The sequence below is a fragment of the Callospermophilus lateralis genome, chromosome 7 (genome assembly GCF_048772815.1).
Source record: "Callospermophilus lateralis isolate mCalLat2 chromosome 7, mCalLat2.hap1, whole genome shotgun sequence".
NCBI classification, from domain to species: domain Eukaryota; kingdom Metazoa; phylum Chordata; class Mammalia; order Rodentia; family Sciuridae; genus Callospermophilus; species Callospermophilus lateralis.
This window is the reverse complement of record NC_135311.1, coordinates 54341979-54359317: the sequence shown is the minus strand read 5'-3', so window position 1 is coordinate 54359317 and position 17339 is coordinate 54341979. Positions and strand designations below refer to the sequence as shown.

The 17339-nt window shown below is 32.4% G+C and overlaps 1 pseudogene; it reads right to left on the bottom strand.

The window, feature by feature from the left end:
- LOC143404267 (glycogen debranching enzyme-like) overlaps positions 1-16707 on the bottom strand; it is a 51791-nt pseudogene extending 35084 nt beyond the window's left edge.
- Positions 16708-17339: the final 632 nt, after the last annotated feature.

The window sequence follows — 17339 nt, the reverse complement described above, 5'->3', positions numbered from 1 at the left end:
GACAGCAACAACTCACCAGTTATTAAAATGTTAAATCTCTATAAAATAAGACATACTTACGAAGCAAAGGGGATTTTTAATATAGGATCTGCGTTGTCAACAACAAGGCTCCCAGATTTAAAGTGAGGACTGAACTGTGTCAGATGATTTCGAAGAATTCCAACAGCAACTTGTGCATGTGGATCAAGACTAACTCTGAATGATGTTAATAAAAAATGGTTGATTTTTAGGAGTGATTTATTCAAAGTTTAGAGTTACATTACCAGGGATACACATTTGAGGTACTTCCTTGCTGTAAAATGAAGTTTTGGGATTCCTGAAAGCAGTTCTAGATACAGCCACAACAGACTGATGGATACTGGGTGAATGTCTGGTTATGGCCACTATATCTTCATCAACCTGATCCACATACACCTGAGAAGTGAAAAAAAAAGCACTTAATTAGCACTCAAATTGGGAATGAGTGCTCAAACTGATAAGTCTTTCGCTGTAAACTTTCAGAAAGATATTTAGGAAACTTGGTCTCTTGCCTGAATAAAGCCCTTGGCTCCAAGCTCTTGATGAAGTTTATTGATAGCACGCCTGGTTGCAATAATTCCATTTTGGAAATTGACATCACCGGTATTTGATGGGGATGCTCCAGGATTCCACTTAGTATAAAACCGTTCTTCAGAAACCATTGATATCTGGAGAATGGTAAAACTTGGCCATGTATACATTTTAATTACAATGAGAGTTTGTTGATAAAATGCTAATCATATGAATTTTAAAAAACAACACAGAAACAAACCTGATGAGGTACTAGTTCATCATAGCCTCGTGTACTTCCCCTAGCACAACATGCCATAGAAACAATTGTGGTACTTGGGAGAGCATCATAGGCTGATCTATGCTAGGAAACAATTAAACAGCAAAATATACTTTCTTTCAAAGGAAAAGCACTGTATCATAATAAAATAAATAAGTAAAATTCTGTATCATAATGAAATAAAAAATAATTACACAAATACTTTCTTTAAGATACATTAATTTGTTCTACAACAAAAGAACATCTTTAAAACCATAAGCTATAATTGCTTTTAAATCTAAGATACTATTTTGAAGTATGTGGATATTCATGCCACAAAATAGCAGATAAGTAAACATCAAAATATCTAGCAAAATAAGTAGATACAAGAAATGGAATGATGCTTACCACAATAGGACACTCGTTATCATGGGTAATATCCATAAACAGAGCATGTGCAATAGCCGGCATTAAGGGTCTCAAGCAGGGCTGAACAAAAGATCCAACAGGTTCTCCTCCATATCGGTAAACTAACCTGCCCTCTTCATGACTATTATATGCACTCATTGCCTCTGCGGAGCATTACAGACATTTTAAAAATCTCTATTACTTATGTCCAAAAAAAGGTTAAATTTCACAATTGATTTTTAAAATAAAGGACACATCAGTATAATCAAAAATAAAACTTCTTTAAACAATTTCCTAAGTAATTAATGATAATTACTAAATGTCTACTAGTTTAAGTGACCAAAGTAGTCTTTTATAACTTAGGGGGAGAGATGGCTCAGATAGAAAAAAGTAAACCTCAGGTGTTTATTGAGATGTTAGCTATACAAAAATCTATAGGAAAAAAATCTAAAGATTATATTATATACCCAGGTAGAAAATGAAGAACAGATTTGTATATTTTTAACAACAAAAAATGGATTTGATTGGGAGCCATTAGATCATCCTGCCAACCTTGTGATTTGAAATGAGATCTTTTACCCCAAAGTAGAAATATTTACTGATAAAAATAGATTGAGTTAGATTGGAAACTCTCACATAGACTATCCAAAAGAATATTAATTGTATTGAAAATTATTAAAAATTACATTAAAAAACTACTAAATGTCTTTTAGTACACTTAAACAAAAGCTGAAGTTTTAAATGGGAAAGACACTTCAACAAGCCTACCTCTTATTAAGAAACTAATGCCCAGTCTAGTAAGAAAGATATTGTCCAGTTCTTTGTTTCCTGTGAACAGTTCAGCTACTACATATAAATTGGGTTGTAATTTCCTAGCGGCATCCAACATGTACTGAAAAAAGCACAGTCACACATGTCAAAGAGAGAAAAGTGAAACAGGTAGGAAGGGAGGAGACAAGACTAGGCATGGGTTTAACACAAAAAGATACATATGGTAAGACAAAATGAAAATTCAGAAAGAATTCCAAATGAAGTTTGAAGTTCAAATGTGACAAAACAACAAATAGAACCAACAAACATAGGAAATAAGAGAATATGTAGAGTAAAGCAGTTAAAAAGAAGTTTAGATTTTGCAGAGATAGGGACACAAGGGAGAAAAGAAGAAGAAAAATGTTAGTGCTTTAAAAAAAATGTAACCTGTATCACTGCAATTCTCCCAGTGTTTCTCCCTGCTTCTTGTTTAATAATTTTAGTTTGCAGTTGGACACAATACCTTTATTTTATTTACTTTTATGTGGTGCTGAGGATCGAACCCAGGGCCTTGCACGTGCTAGGTGAGTGCTCTAAAGCTGAGTCACAACCCCAGCCCTTGTTTGTTTTTAATATCTAGTCAGACTGTTAATTTCCAGGTGGTTTCCTAAGTAATTAATGATAAATTCCTTCCTGGTGAATTATTTAGCTATTGTAAAATTTAGGTCTGACTGACCAAATTGAAGCCTGCAGATAACAAACTCTGAAGCCACTAAGTCCCATTTTCAATTCTGTAAATATTCCAATGAAATTGACATAGGTACATTAAAACAGGTAAAAAAAATCATAATCTAGAGCTTACATATATTAATCAAATTTATATTATAATATAATTAATCATATTATATAATATGTATTCTATAAGTTTTTATGTGCATTCCATATATGGGATTATAGGACAAAATAGATTAAACTCGTTACAATTTCTACCTCTGAGACTTATGATCTACATTGATGCTACACAGAATCAGAAAATAGTAGCTTATAATAAAAAAATTAGATTGGTTCCAAAAATGTTTTAACATATCCTTACATAAAAGATAACAAAATACCTGGAATACTAACAAGTACAATCCTAGAGGATTTTATAACTTAAAATTAAGTGAATTAGGGGCTGGGGGTGTGGCTCAAGCGGTAGCGCGCTCGCCTGGCATGCGTGCAGCCCTGGTTCGATTCTCAGCACCACATACAAACAAGGATGTTGTGTCCGCCGATAACTAAAAAATAAATATTAAAATTCTCTCTCTCACTCTCACTCTCTCCCTCTCTCTCTCCCTCTCTCTTTAAAAAAAAAATTAAGTGAATTAAGTTAGCTTTAACATTTAGTTGTGCCATAATGTTATAAGTATATATTTGTTTGTGTGTACATACATGTATATATTTTTTTGCTATTGTCAAAACACAATATGAAGACAAAGAGCTGCCATTGGGGGAGGTAAATAATGTTCTATCAGCCAATGTTCTTATTTCATGTTTACTTAATTAATGTTTACTAAATCCCTCAAAAATCAAATCAATTTTTCATCACAGGACTTGAGACATAAATATTATACAAAATTATTGAAATAGGTTTTTTTCAGATAAGCACGTATTTCCAAAAAATTGTTGCTAGGAAGCTATCAAGGATCTTATTAGCAAGATTAAAATTATAAGTATTTATTTACAAAGTTGTATTAGGTAGAAGATAATATTATAAATATTGGCATTATTCACAAGTTGCTTTAAAAAGCCCAAAAGAGGAATAGACAATAATTATATTTACACTTTTGTTTTCATAAATAATTGATAAAAATGGAATTATTGACAAATATGATCGCTCTTCCTGAATTCTTCCTGAATTAAAATTTAAAAATTAACTTGCTAAACATTTTATAACCCAGTATTCCTTAACAATTGCATTTAAAGATTGTTAGAATTATTCAAATTACACAAAAATATAATCCAATGCCAAATCAATGCTCCTGTTCAACTAGCTATCTGTATAGTCTACTTGAGGAAAGCTGGGAAGAAATCTTGAATATCTTTGCTTAATGTGGACGAATTGTTTTTCTATACCTCAGCTACATGAAGAGGTGTTGATTGGCAGTTATCAAGACGCACTCCCTGGAAATAAGTTGCAGTTATTTCAGTATATTTTTTCATATGTGCCCAGAGATAAGGACAGTCCTCTGGTTTATTTCCATAGCATAATTTAACACTGTTTCCCCAACAAATCAGTTCTCTTCTTAAATAAACATCTGAACCTGTTAAAAAAGAAGTTTGTTTTCCATGGCTTAACAAATAGAATAAAAACGTTTACTTAAAGGAACTATACCATTTTAAAACTGCATTATTTCTACCATAAATTATTTATTAGCTAAAATCATATCTAAAATGATATAGGACAAAGTTTTCTATCTTATATATATGTGGCAAAAATTACACCTTATAGTCTCTTCTAAAAGTTTGAGCTCAATTTCAAAATTCCAAGTTATTTCCTGAGGAAAAATACTGATAGTATTATCATAGACTCTTATAACTATAGTTCTACCAAAACATTTTAAGGCTCCGTCTCCAACTTGTTACTCAATTTTGGCAAGAAGTTATATTAAATTCATGGCATATAGAAGAATTTCTTTTTTTCGTTTAGAATGGTTAGAAAAGAAAGGGCAGAAATACTTAAGCCCAAGGTCATATTCTTAAATAACAGCATATAAGATTTCTGATTCAATTTTAAGATCACAATAATAAACTACTAATTCTAAACTGTTGAAAAAAATACATATCAAGGTGTTTCCTATAAAACGCTTCCTGGCAATAACATGGTTGTTGAAAACAAGATGCTAGAGTAAGTGAGGGGAACCTGAAAAAAAAAAATAGTTTCTGGTATAACTGCCTTTCAAATACCTTAATACCTCTCTGGCCAGTGGTTGAAAATCTCTCTTATGTAGATGTAATTATAACAGCATTAGTTTCAAAGTTCTACCTCCTTTTCTTCTCTCTCAAACTGGTGAAACAGTTTAAAAACCTCTAGCCTAGTGGGGAAACAAATCAAAAAAACAGATCATATTGAACCCTCTATGAAATTTTTTCCCTGTCCATTGAGAAGTCAAAAGTGATGTACCTGGTTCAGCAAAGTTCCGAAAAGGATCATCTCCCATCACCCATCCATTATGTGCCATGAAAAAACAAGCTTTATTTGGAAGGTGAATCATAGATTCTTCTGCAGATAAGGCCATTCTTCAAATGGGAAAGTAAAATACCTATAGAGATAAAATTAAATATTAAATCCACACAGAGAAACTGCTTGGAGAGAATCTGAATTAGCAACATTAAAAATTAAACTTTCCTTATGAGTATAATAAATAAAATTAGTGTGACACCATTTACAGGGAAAAAAAAACTTCGATATAGGTGAAAAATCAATAAACATTATTTACCTCCCCAAATGGCAGTAAATCTAATAGGATCTGATGAATGGAGTTAACATTGTAGCATATATAATGCTAACATTTTAAGGAATTTTTAAAACCTCCCTTAAAATCACAAGAAAACAATTGAGATATTGATGCTACTTCTCAAAGGCTTTTACTATCTTTTAGTTGCCCAATTTATGTTACATTTTACCTCTAAAGTAAAGAACTATGGGGTTGGGGTATAGCTCAATGGTAGATGGCTTGTAGAGCCCCTGGGCCCAATCCCCAGCAAAGTTAAAAAAAAAAAAGTTAAAAAAAAAAAAGAGGAGGAGGAGAAAATAAGGATCTAAATGCTTGCTCAATTTGATTAACACTGTATTTATCACTAACTGCTATGGTTTGAGTGTGTCTCCCAAAAGTTCATGTGCTGGAATCTTAATTTCTTAATGTGAGAGTGTTAGAAGATGGGCATTATTTTTAGTACTTGGGTCATATGAGTGGAGTCCTCATGAATGAATTAATGCCTTTCTTGTGGGAGACTCACACAAGGGACTGGATTAATTATCAAGAGAGTGGGTTGTTAGAAAGTAAGACTGCCCCTCCTGCTTTGTCTCTTTCATATGTGTTCACTTGCCCTTCCTCTTCCTATCATGAGTTGAAGCAGCTGGAGGTGCTTACCAGAAGCTGAGTAAATGCTAGTGTAACACTCTTAGACTTCACAAGTCTCCAAAACCTTGAAAAAAACTAAATCTTGCTTCCTTTTTTTAATATTTATTTTTTAGTTGTAGTTGGACACAATGACACAACTATTTTATTTATTTATTTTTATGTGGTGTTAAGGATTGAATCCAGGGACTCACACGTGCTAGACTCTACCACTGAGCCACAACCCCAGCCCCTAAGCCTTGTTTCTTATCAATTACCCAACATCAAGTATTTTGTTACCACAATAGAAAACAGACTAAGACACTAAGTATGCAGACCTCCAGAAACAATAATGTAAATAATAACAACTATAAATTTGTTCATATGGATGATCATTTTTCTAACTAAAGATTTGCCTAACACAATTAAACCTAATTCCAAATCAAAACTCTCATAGTTTAAGAAATGTACTGAAGTTGTGCTTTAAAGGAAACATTTAGGTTAATTCACAGTTAAAAAACAAATTTTAGTTTTTAATCATTCATGAAAAGAAAAGAAAATGGAATACCTGGTAACTAAAGGACAGGTCCTAATTTAGGACCATGGCCAACCAGTCGTTCATAAAACACATTTCCCAAAGGGCAATTAACTGCCTGGAAAACATTAAATTATATTGCATCATCATCAACAATAAAAAAATAGTTTAAAGACTGAAAGAAAAGCAATAAATATAGGTAAAACCTGTTCCTGATGATAATTCATGAGTTGATGCTTCTCTGAATTCAATTCATCAATTCTATTACGGAACCAATTACAGCATTCTTCAATCGCAGTTGGCCCATCGCTAGAGCAGATAAAGCAATACAAACCTATTTAAAGTTTTTTACAAAACTTACAAATAAAATTTTTCTAACAAGGGTCATAGAAATCTTAATCATCAGAATCTTATTATGACTGAAAAACTTTTCCAACAGTAAAGACTGTTACATACATGCACAGGAATATGACCTGGCACAAATAAAAAACATGAATATGTCATGTGCTGAAGTAGAATTATGGTGCCTATTTCATTTCATATGAAGGATTTCAATAAGCTCTTTGAAAATTATACTAGCCATAATGGTTTATAAGTAGTAGCAGTATTTATTTCTCAAAGAAAGCAAATAACATACTCATGTGGTATAAAAGTCACTAGTGCAATGTTCATATCCACAGTGCAGCCAAGCCTTCTGTATTCAGGATCCAGAATAATCTTCAGATGCTGCTTCGGATCAGACTTGGTTACTCTTCTATTTCCTGAAAGAAGAAAAGATGAGTGCTTAAATGCAAATATTCACAGGGAGATTATAACTGTCACTGATTTAAAATTTTTTTTAATATTTATTTTTTAGTTGTAGTTGTACACAATACCTTTATTTTATCTATTTTTATGTGGTGCTGAGGATCAAACCCAGGGCCTCGCATGTGCTAGGTGAATGCTCTACCACTGAGTCGCAACCCCAGCCCCTGATTTCAAATTTTAAATATGCAATTATTTCCTAGAAAATAAAACAAATATTAATTTCATAACCATCTTCCTACTCCTCCATCCTCCTGCTTATCATCTCCATACCACATATCATACACATACACACAGTGGGTGGGGGTAACACACAGAGACAAAAATATCATTATAAAACAAAAAACAAACAAACACAGGGATTGTTATCAGTTCAACTCAAGCCCCACTTTTTTGCTCTCAGTCAATGTCCACTACTACTATTGCTTCTTCTTTTTTAACACTGCTGGGAATCAAATTCAAGGCTTTATGAATGCCAGGAAATACTCAACTCCTTCAGCCCTACTTATTAAACTTCATGACATCTCGACTTTGGTAGTAGCATTTTCTTCTCAAGTGCTACCAAATAGTCTAACCTCAGGAGTTGTGTTTCCTCAAAGATTGCTTCCAATTCTAAAGTAAATCTTATTAAAAACTTGACTTTCTTTGCTTTCTCTGAAATAAGTACTTGTAATGGAAGGCGGGAATGAACGGTGGGCACATCTGAGCCAACTCTAAACGGAGGTAGGCCCTTTGGAGAACACTTGGTGCAATTTCACTATCTAAGACCACTCCTTTGATTTTGCGGAGGCCTGACTTAGAGAGAATTCTGTGATACTGAGGAATTTATTGGGTGAAACAGCCCCAGGTTCAAACACAACTCCCAGGAGATGGAGAGAGATACCAGTGCCCCAACTAGTCTTGAGGTGCCAGCTGCCTCCAGGAGGAAGAATTACTGGGCAAGTGGTAAGTCACCAATTAGGCTAACTTCCCCCACAGCCTCCTGCTTCTAGTTTTCCTTTGAAGAACCCTTCCTCACAATAAATTCCTTTGGCCTGATTCTTTATAAATAAAGTATTTGTGGGCTTTTTCCTTTGTTATATACTAGGCTTAATTTTCCATTAATTAATTAATTTGTCCTTATTTTATTCTAAAGAGACCTTGAAATGGCTTACAAAAACATAAGCAATAAAATAAAACAGATTTTTAAAACCCAATTTCTAAGGTTCATCTGGAAAAGTAAAACTGCTAAAAATGCTTGAGAAAGAAAAAAACAAATCTATAACAGTAGTATCAATAAATAGTTTTTAGTATTGATAGAATTGAAGGCATATAAAAGGAAAAAACAGATAAAAACCTAAAGTATATTTAGGATATGGCTATACACTAAGAAGTATTATGGTTGTATTTCAAATCAGTGTAAAATTATGGATTATCAATTTAACAACATTTTAAAAATAAAGCTAAATACCTTTTTCATGTGATACACATAAATTGTAGCTTCATAAAATATTTTATTGGAAAATATGAATAATATTATTAGAAAAAAACAGTATGTTTATGAAAAGCCTTTTCTAAACATGATGTGAAAAGCCATAAAAGGAAAGACTGACTACATGGAAAATAAACAGCACCGTAAGCAATAGTTAAAAGATCAACAGCATACTAAGAGAATATATTTAACACCTATATAATAAGGAACCATCAATAATAATGAATCAAATTGAAAAGGACAAACAGTCCAATAAAAAATGGGAAGAAATACTAACACACAATAGTGCAAGAAATGTAAGTGGCTAATTAACATGTGAAAAGATACTTCATTAACATAAAAAGAAATATCAACTAAGACAAGATATTTAACCACACATTCCAAGATTGAAAAAAGATTTCAAAGATTATTGGTATCACATGTTGGTGAGAGTTTTTCAAAAAATGTGAGTAGGTATAATTTTAAAAAATCAATTTGATGATATCTATTGTATTTGAAATTTGCATATCCTTTGACCCACTTGTTTTACGTATAACAATTTATCTTGTAGATCTACTTATATAGCAAATAAACATACATATACAGGGTATATGTTAGATAGTACTGCTTATAAGAATATAAGTTCCACTAGGGCAAGGTTCTTGCTATGTTTGCCACTGAATTCTCATGCCTGAGTGTCCAATACACAGTAGGTGGATCAATAAAAATGCATTTAATGAAAGAATTACAAAAAAATTGGGGGAAAAAAAGCTAGTTAAAGTACTCTTTTAATTTTTAAACATTCGTTTGTCTGTTTGTTTGTTTATATCTATCTATCTATTTTTTATAGATAGTTAGACTGAGTATGGAAACCAGTGCCTCACACGTGCAAGACAAGCACTCTACCACTGCGTCACAATCCCAACCAGTTAAAGTATGTTAAAACAGTGTATTGCTACTTGGGAGTTAAGAGAAATAACTATAATAAATTCATATTGTCAACTAATGAACAAATTAAATACTCCACGCTTTAGTTTAATGTATATAACATATATACAAATATAAAAAGAGTATATATATATATACTCTTTTTATTATATATATAGTTTACAGAGAGAATTATGTAAAACCACATGTAAAAACTGAATTTTTTAAAAAAATAATCTGAAAGGAAACACAGAAACTGTTACTTGGTAGTTCCCTCAAATTATGTTTTGAAGGAGGGGAAGTTGCACATTGTATTTTATTATATTTTGAACTATTTGGGGCTTTTTCTCATTATAATGAGCACACATATTACATATAAATGATACTACTTATAAATATTACAGGAGAGAGAAATTTTTGGTGAATGAAATATGAAGCAAAATCAGGACTAAAAGTTCCTGTATTATGGTGATACATACTTGTAAAAGTTGATGCCTGAATCTAACTGAGTTCTTAAATGTAAAGGCAAACTCATTTCTACTTCAAAGGCAGTATATTTGGGTCCTATTCTAGTTTGGTCTCTGGACAAGGAAGAAAATTTCCTATTTTAAAAGAACCCCTCCAAGGTCCCCAAACAACCTCCCTGCTGGGCTGTCCCATACTACTTGCAGATACTTTCATCATAATCCTTTCTAATTTGTCTCCTAAAAACCTCAAGTTCTCTTTGAGTATGTTTTTTTCTCTTATTTTGTTAAAGGGACACTGATTAACTAGATTAGTTACATCCTTAACTTACTATTTACTTCTTTACCTTTTATTATTAGCTAATATCTAGCTTCAGTCTCACTAGTTGTAAGGAGGGTGTTTGTGGTGAACACCATGGGTTGGAAGTCCCTCTTGCATAGTTAAGATTCTTACCTTAGACAGCAGAAGATTCACATTTCTGGATTTCAAAGCCTTGTTCAAGCCTTTCTCAGCTGAAGTAACCTGCTCTACCTAATTCCCATTCATGCTTTTAACAAATATATGTTGAGTTTGGCTATATTCTGAGCATTCTGCCAACAATAAAATGAAAATTGGTTTTATTATTAGAGCATGCCCTTTAGAGATGTTTCAGCTTCCAGAATCAGTTTTCAAATACCAAAAATAACAAAAAATATTGTATCAAAACAACAGATTTAATGAATATTAACCAAGAAAAAAAGGAGTTATCCTTTTAAAAGTAATATTAAATTTCTTAAAATTGATAGGAACAATCTAGTGCATCTATTTACCTTGTGTTAGAAGTCTTCTAAATTGTTCAACTGCTTTGTGAACATCTACTTGGAAAAATTCCCAGAGTTGGATCTTTGGAAAGATATCCTCCCAAATTATTTTTCGAATACACTGAAAAATTTTAACAGTTAAAACATATTTTTAAATATTTCACCAAATATTGTTTAACATATTAAAATACTGACTATAAATAATTTTCAGCTATATATTTAATTTGTACTTAAGAAATTTTGTTATTTTGATATAGTGTGGTATTACTGTATAAATACCTACATTCATGTGTTGATCATTTTCAATCAAAGCAGGCATTCCTTTTTCTTTGTATTTCCCTTCTGCAACATCACAGGAAAAATGCCAGAGTGCTCTGTCTAAGACCCAGGCAGGTTTTAAGTGTGGAGAATTCACAAGATTATATGCAGATTCTGGATGTTTCTGGATCCATTTACTATTAGCAGCTTAAAAAAATAAAAACAAATAAATTTGAACAAAAGAAAACTCATATCTTATAATTAAATTGAAAATGGTATCTATGTTAAGTTTAAAGATGAAATATCAACATCTACCACCCACTTCCTTCTATATTTAGATATTGATATTTTATACTGATTCTGTTTTATGAAAAAAAATAACTTTGGTTTTGGTATCTTCTTATACACTTGTTTTTTAACTTAAATATTGCTTAGGAAAATACGAAGGAAGAAAAATTAGTTCTTTCACAAGTAACATCTTTGCACAGCTAATCCTGAAGGGTAAATATGTTGTTTTTATGAGATTGAGAAATTGCTAATTTAATTTTTTAAATAGACAAAAGTTAGACCCAATTTGTTTTATGTTTACAATGGACTAATGCCCCCTGAATTCATACTGAGGAATACAAGTGGTTAGAAAAATGGAAAGTAATACCTACTGCACACCCAGAATTGTTCTACACAGTTAAATATACTTTGTTATTCTTCATTTCCTCTCACACAATACAGAACATACTGTTATGTTCCTCTCATAGAGGAGGAACTAAGGCTCAAGGGTTGAGTAATTTGGCAGAGGAATTAATGTAAGTCTCTCTTCAGAATCTGCAATTGTGACCACTTTGCTGTGCTGATGAGGTGACCATGTTTGTGTCTTATTTACTCAGTGAGCACACTTACAGAATTTTAGAATCAGTATCATTTTTAGTTTCTGTCATTTATTTAGTAAGCAATTTAGTTATTATTTATTTATACCCACAATAAATAAACACTTAGGTGAAGTCAGGATATATAAGGAACAGAGATCATATAATAAACGTGAAATTAAAGCCCAGCTTGGTGTGCACATCTGTAATCTTAGCTATGTAAGAGGCTGAGACAGGAGGATCAAGAGGTTATAAGCCAGCATGGGCAACTTAGTGAGACCCTGTCTCAAAATAAAATAAAAAGGGCTGGGAATATAGCTCAGTGGCAGAATAACTTACTTAGAATGCACAAGGCCCAAGTACTGCCAAAAAAAAAAAAAATAGTTAAACTGATAGTTCTCCAAATTGGTACCAAGTTACTGCCCCCTAGATTTATCATCACATTCACTGAAATTCAAGTTAAAAAGAGAAAATGTAGTCATATTTGTATCTCATTAGGATTTTCACTTACTGGTGATGTAACCTAAATGTAGAGTCTCATGAGCAAGACCCTGGGTTTGATTCTGAGGACTGTGCACGTGTGCGTGGGTGCGCGCCCGCGCGCGCGCGCGCGCGCACACACACACACACACACATGTGTATGTTAAGAATAAATGACAAGGATATCCTGATTTTTTTTTCTTTTGATATGTTGCCCTAACTGTTCTTGAATTAGTAGGCTCAAACAGATTTCTGCCTCAGATTCCGAAGAGCCTGGCCATCTTCATGTCTGACTCTACCCAACAATTGTTTTGAAGGGTAAAATCTTAAAACTCTATTTATTTTCTCAATATTTTGATACAAAATCAAGTGGTAAGTGAAAGAATTCTAAACATTAGGTAGTGTAAGTATGTTTCTAATTTTACATGAAAGATAAATCCACTCTACAGACTTCTGGAGTGCAGTAGTATAGAACTCAGCAAGTACTATCCCCAGCAAAACAATTGGTGAGAATTATAAAATACAATCATCTAAAGTCTCTGAAAATTATCCTGTGAACATTTAGCATATGGAGAGCATTTATCTAATGTAAGAACAGTAATTGTCTCACAATATGATCAATAGTAACACATATGCTAGACCATGCACTTAGAAGGCATAGCTTCCCTTTACCATCTTCTCTGGGTGAGATAGGACACAGGAATTGGAGCAGCCATGTTTGATTAAAAGCTGTAAGCAAAGCAATGGAGACAGCAGAGCTACAAGAGAAACAACCTCCTTTCCCTCCACCATTGAGCTAGTACTCTAGTCCTGAAATGCCTACCTAATCTTTTGTAAAATCTACATACAATCTCAATGTTAAGTCACTTTTTCTATCTCTCTGTTACAGCTACCTAGGCCATATTCTAACTTTTACCATTTGTAACTAATACAATGCCATCACATGATTTGATGAATTTGACATAAATAATATTATAGATGCCTAAGTAATTACCAATACTGTCAATTTTATAAGTAATGAATACTTACTTGTTTAGATTACAATGGCTTCACTGTAGACTTTGAAACCTGGTTTCCAGGAACACAAAGAAACACCGAATGTTAGAATATATCTATTTTTTCAACCTAATTTTGCTGCTATTGTTGGAGATTATCATCTATATTGATGAAATAGATCAATAAATTTTTTAAGTATCTTCATACTTCCTATGTTTACTTGGAAAATACCTCATGAAATTTCTTGAATTTTTGAACCACCCAGGATTCCTGTTCTATACATATGCAAATTAGTGGTCTCCACACTCTTCAACATTGTGGCCCACACAATATTTTGTAAGGTATAATGGGTTAAACTGAATACATGCCCAGAGGCATTATCAGTCCAGACTCAGTTGCTAAGACAGGTAAGAGGAATAACTATCTCCTTGAAGATCATCAGTTGAGAAAATTTGGTACATTTTATAGAACTCGATAGAGCTAAGGTATCTTGGGAACAAAAATAGTCTCTTTTGGTGCTGGAGATGATCTAAAGCTCTTTTAATATGTGAAGGATATAACTTCTGAGAGTTTACGGATAATTTTCTCCCCAGTAGTAGAAATCATGTAGTTCTTTTCATACATGCTATAGTACCAGATATTTTGCTCTACAGAATATGTTTGTTAGTCTGGAAAGTATTAATACTCTTATGTTGAGATATGATTATTAGGTCCTTTCTATCATGACTCTTTTTATAAACATCACATACAAATTATATATTGACTATATCCTCAACAAGCACTGTTTTCTTGGAACAAAAAAAAAGTTATACTATATACAGTGATATTTGAAGTTGAAAGACATTATCATCATGTATGTCTATAAAATTTACATTACATAAGGAATGAGGATGTGGCTTGATAGTGAAATGCTTGCCTAACAGTTTTGAAGCCCTGAGTTCAGTTCCCATCACTGAAACAAACTGTTATATAAAATATCGAGGAATAAAATAATCAGAATTTAATATTCTCATCAAAGTTAATGAAGTTCATACCAGTATGATTGTAGACAACATCTGTAATACAAAGAATATACCATTCTTTTTTCAGTTTTTCTACGACCTGTCCAACATCATGCCATGTATACTTTTTATTAGGTCTTGAGAAATCAGGATTTAATTCTAACTGATCAGCAAGGGAGTAGCACGACCTGGATAGTCCGAGTGTCTGCAGTGGGGTGAAATGAATCATGTTGTAACCTGAAAAGCAAGACAACAAAGACCATTGTAAGAAAAAACAAACAAAACCAACCTAAAACTAAGAAAAATATCAATGTAAACTTTCTTAAGTAAAATAAAAAGGCTACCATGCTATTGGAAAAGCAGTCAACGACTTAAGTTCAAATTCTAGCTGTACCAAAAGAGACTTTAAGCAAGTCCACTTATATCTTTCAGAATATCAGTGTCCTCATCTACAAGACCAGGGTAATTAAATAGTGTACTAGAAAAAAATCACAAAACAATTATTAGGGATTCAATTTCTGTTTGTTGAATAGATATATTTATACACAAAAATATCAGTATATATTCATCTCCTAATTTTAATGTTTCACAGTTCTTATAGTACATAGTTATGCCAGTGAACTTTTTATTCCTTTCTTCATCCTACATTTAACTTGAAAATAGAAAATTAATGTTACTCCTATTTTATGTAAGAGTAAAATAAGTTTTATCTTATTGTAAGTATTGTTGGCAGCTCATGCCTTCCATGTGGAAAGTTAATATTTATTAATTAAAATTATATAATAATATATGTTCTCTACATTTTAATAGTTTGCTACTGGTTTTATATGTCAAAGCAAAAAATCTCAGAAATAACAATGTTCACATTTTATCATAGATGTCCTTAAGTTGAACCACATAACTTGACATTTTTATAGATTAAGAAGGGTCAACTTTAAAAATTTTCATATGGTTCTATTTTCATATGGTTCATATAATTACTAAATACATTAAGAGGTAAAATTAGAAGTAGGAGCAAAACCTCTGAAATCTGTATTTCAGAGGATAATTACATTTATTTTTAAAAAGAAAAGAAAAAGAAACCAAGCTGACATCAACTGACACTTTTGCAACCCTCAGTCTGTCTTCCCATTCATCCAAAGGTCCTAAACACTTGGCTAAGAATGTCTGGAGAGAAACACAGTCCAAGGGTAACACGTGAACATCACTTCCAATACGTAAAACAGCGTCCACAACTATGTAACCTCCACCACTTTTCTCATTTCTAAGGAAAAAAAAAACAAAATTAAAACTTTCCATTTAATGAGAGGGAAAAAGTGAGATTTCTCTAGTATCTGAATAACTGGAAGGAACTATCCTATTTTTAAATTATATTATTTCTAACACATACAATAATTTACAAAGTTGCAACAAAACTTAATGGAAAGCAATTTTTTACCCATTCTGCGTTATTACACAGTTAATACTACATTGTACAATAACTATATAATTATAGCACATACAATATACATAATATCTAATAATGTTGTTTTAATGAAAAACAAATGTACTAGAATTTATCAGAAATAGCCAGCACACTTAAATAAATATCATCCTATAATCAGGTTGTAGGAAAAGACTAGATAATCTCATAGAAATTGAAGAGCCATATTCTATTTGTGTGTCAAAAAGCAATGTAAAAATTATAGTGCCATGGTTGATAACTTTTTATAAATTACATAACTTCAAGTTTTACAATGAATTAACTTTTTTTCCCCGTTTACAGAACACCTAACTTAACTTACCCTTGAAGGAAGTAATACTGAAATGATCCCGATTGTTGCAGATAAAGTTTACAATATTTATCAGAATCATCTTCTCTTTCTGTCAGATTTTCCCAATCCAAGGAATGGAATTTTTCTCTATTAAATGTTTCTCCAGGAAATGGGTGGTTTGTATACACAGTAACTGCTTTACCCTGCAAAGATGTGCCTAATCGGAACTGTAGTTCAAACCCTAAATAAAAACCATATTTTAAAAAATTATGTAAAAATACTGTTTTATTTAAAGAATTATAAAAACTAAGATTCTGATTTAGCTGCATTTTGTTTTATCAAGTATGGTAAACATTGTGGAACCATCTGCTTCACAATGTCCTGTTTCTTTCCCTGTAAACTGATTCCTATTCACATAGTTAGTTTAAGATGTGAAAATTCTTACATCCTTATTTACATTGATCTCCTCAATCCATCACAGCACCCTACCCTCACCCATAAATTGACTTGTGCAGAGGTGGGCATCTGAGTGAAGATGTTCTCCAGTGTTTTTCAAACTGCAGCAGAGAAAGTGAGTTTCTCTATGGTGTCAAGAGTATGAGATTGTATATATAAAACTTGGGAGGTATACTGGGACAACTATCCTACTCTACAAAGAAAACAAGTCTTCAGTGAAAGAAGTCAAACTCAAAAGAGGCAGAGTTTGAACTTTTCACAATTCTGAAGGCATGTGAGCCCCATATTGATATCTACTGAAATACAGTGGTATGCTAACAAAGATGTACCAACTGGCTGGGGTGGTGGGAAACACTAACTTGTAGTACTTGTTGATGTCTTAATAAGAACAATTCCACCATGAGTAATCTAAAGCTATTGAAGCCACATCATTGAATGTGGAATCAGAAGGGAAGTACACATTGATTCTTCTGAGTACATGAACCTCCACATGAACTGCTATCCC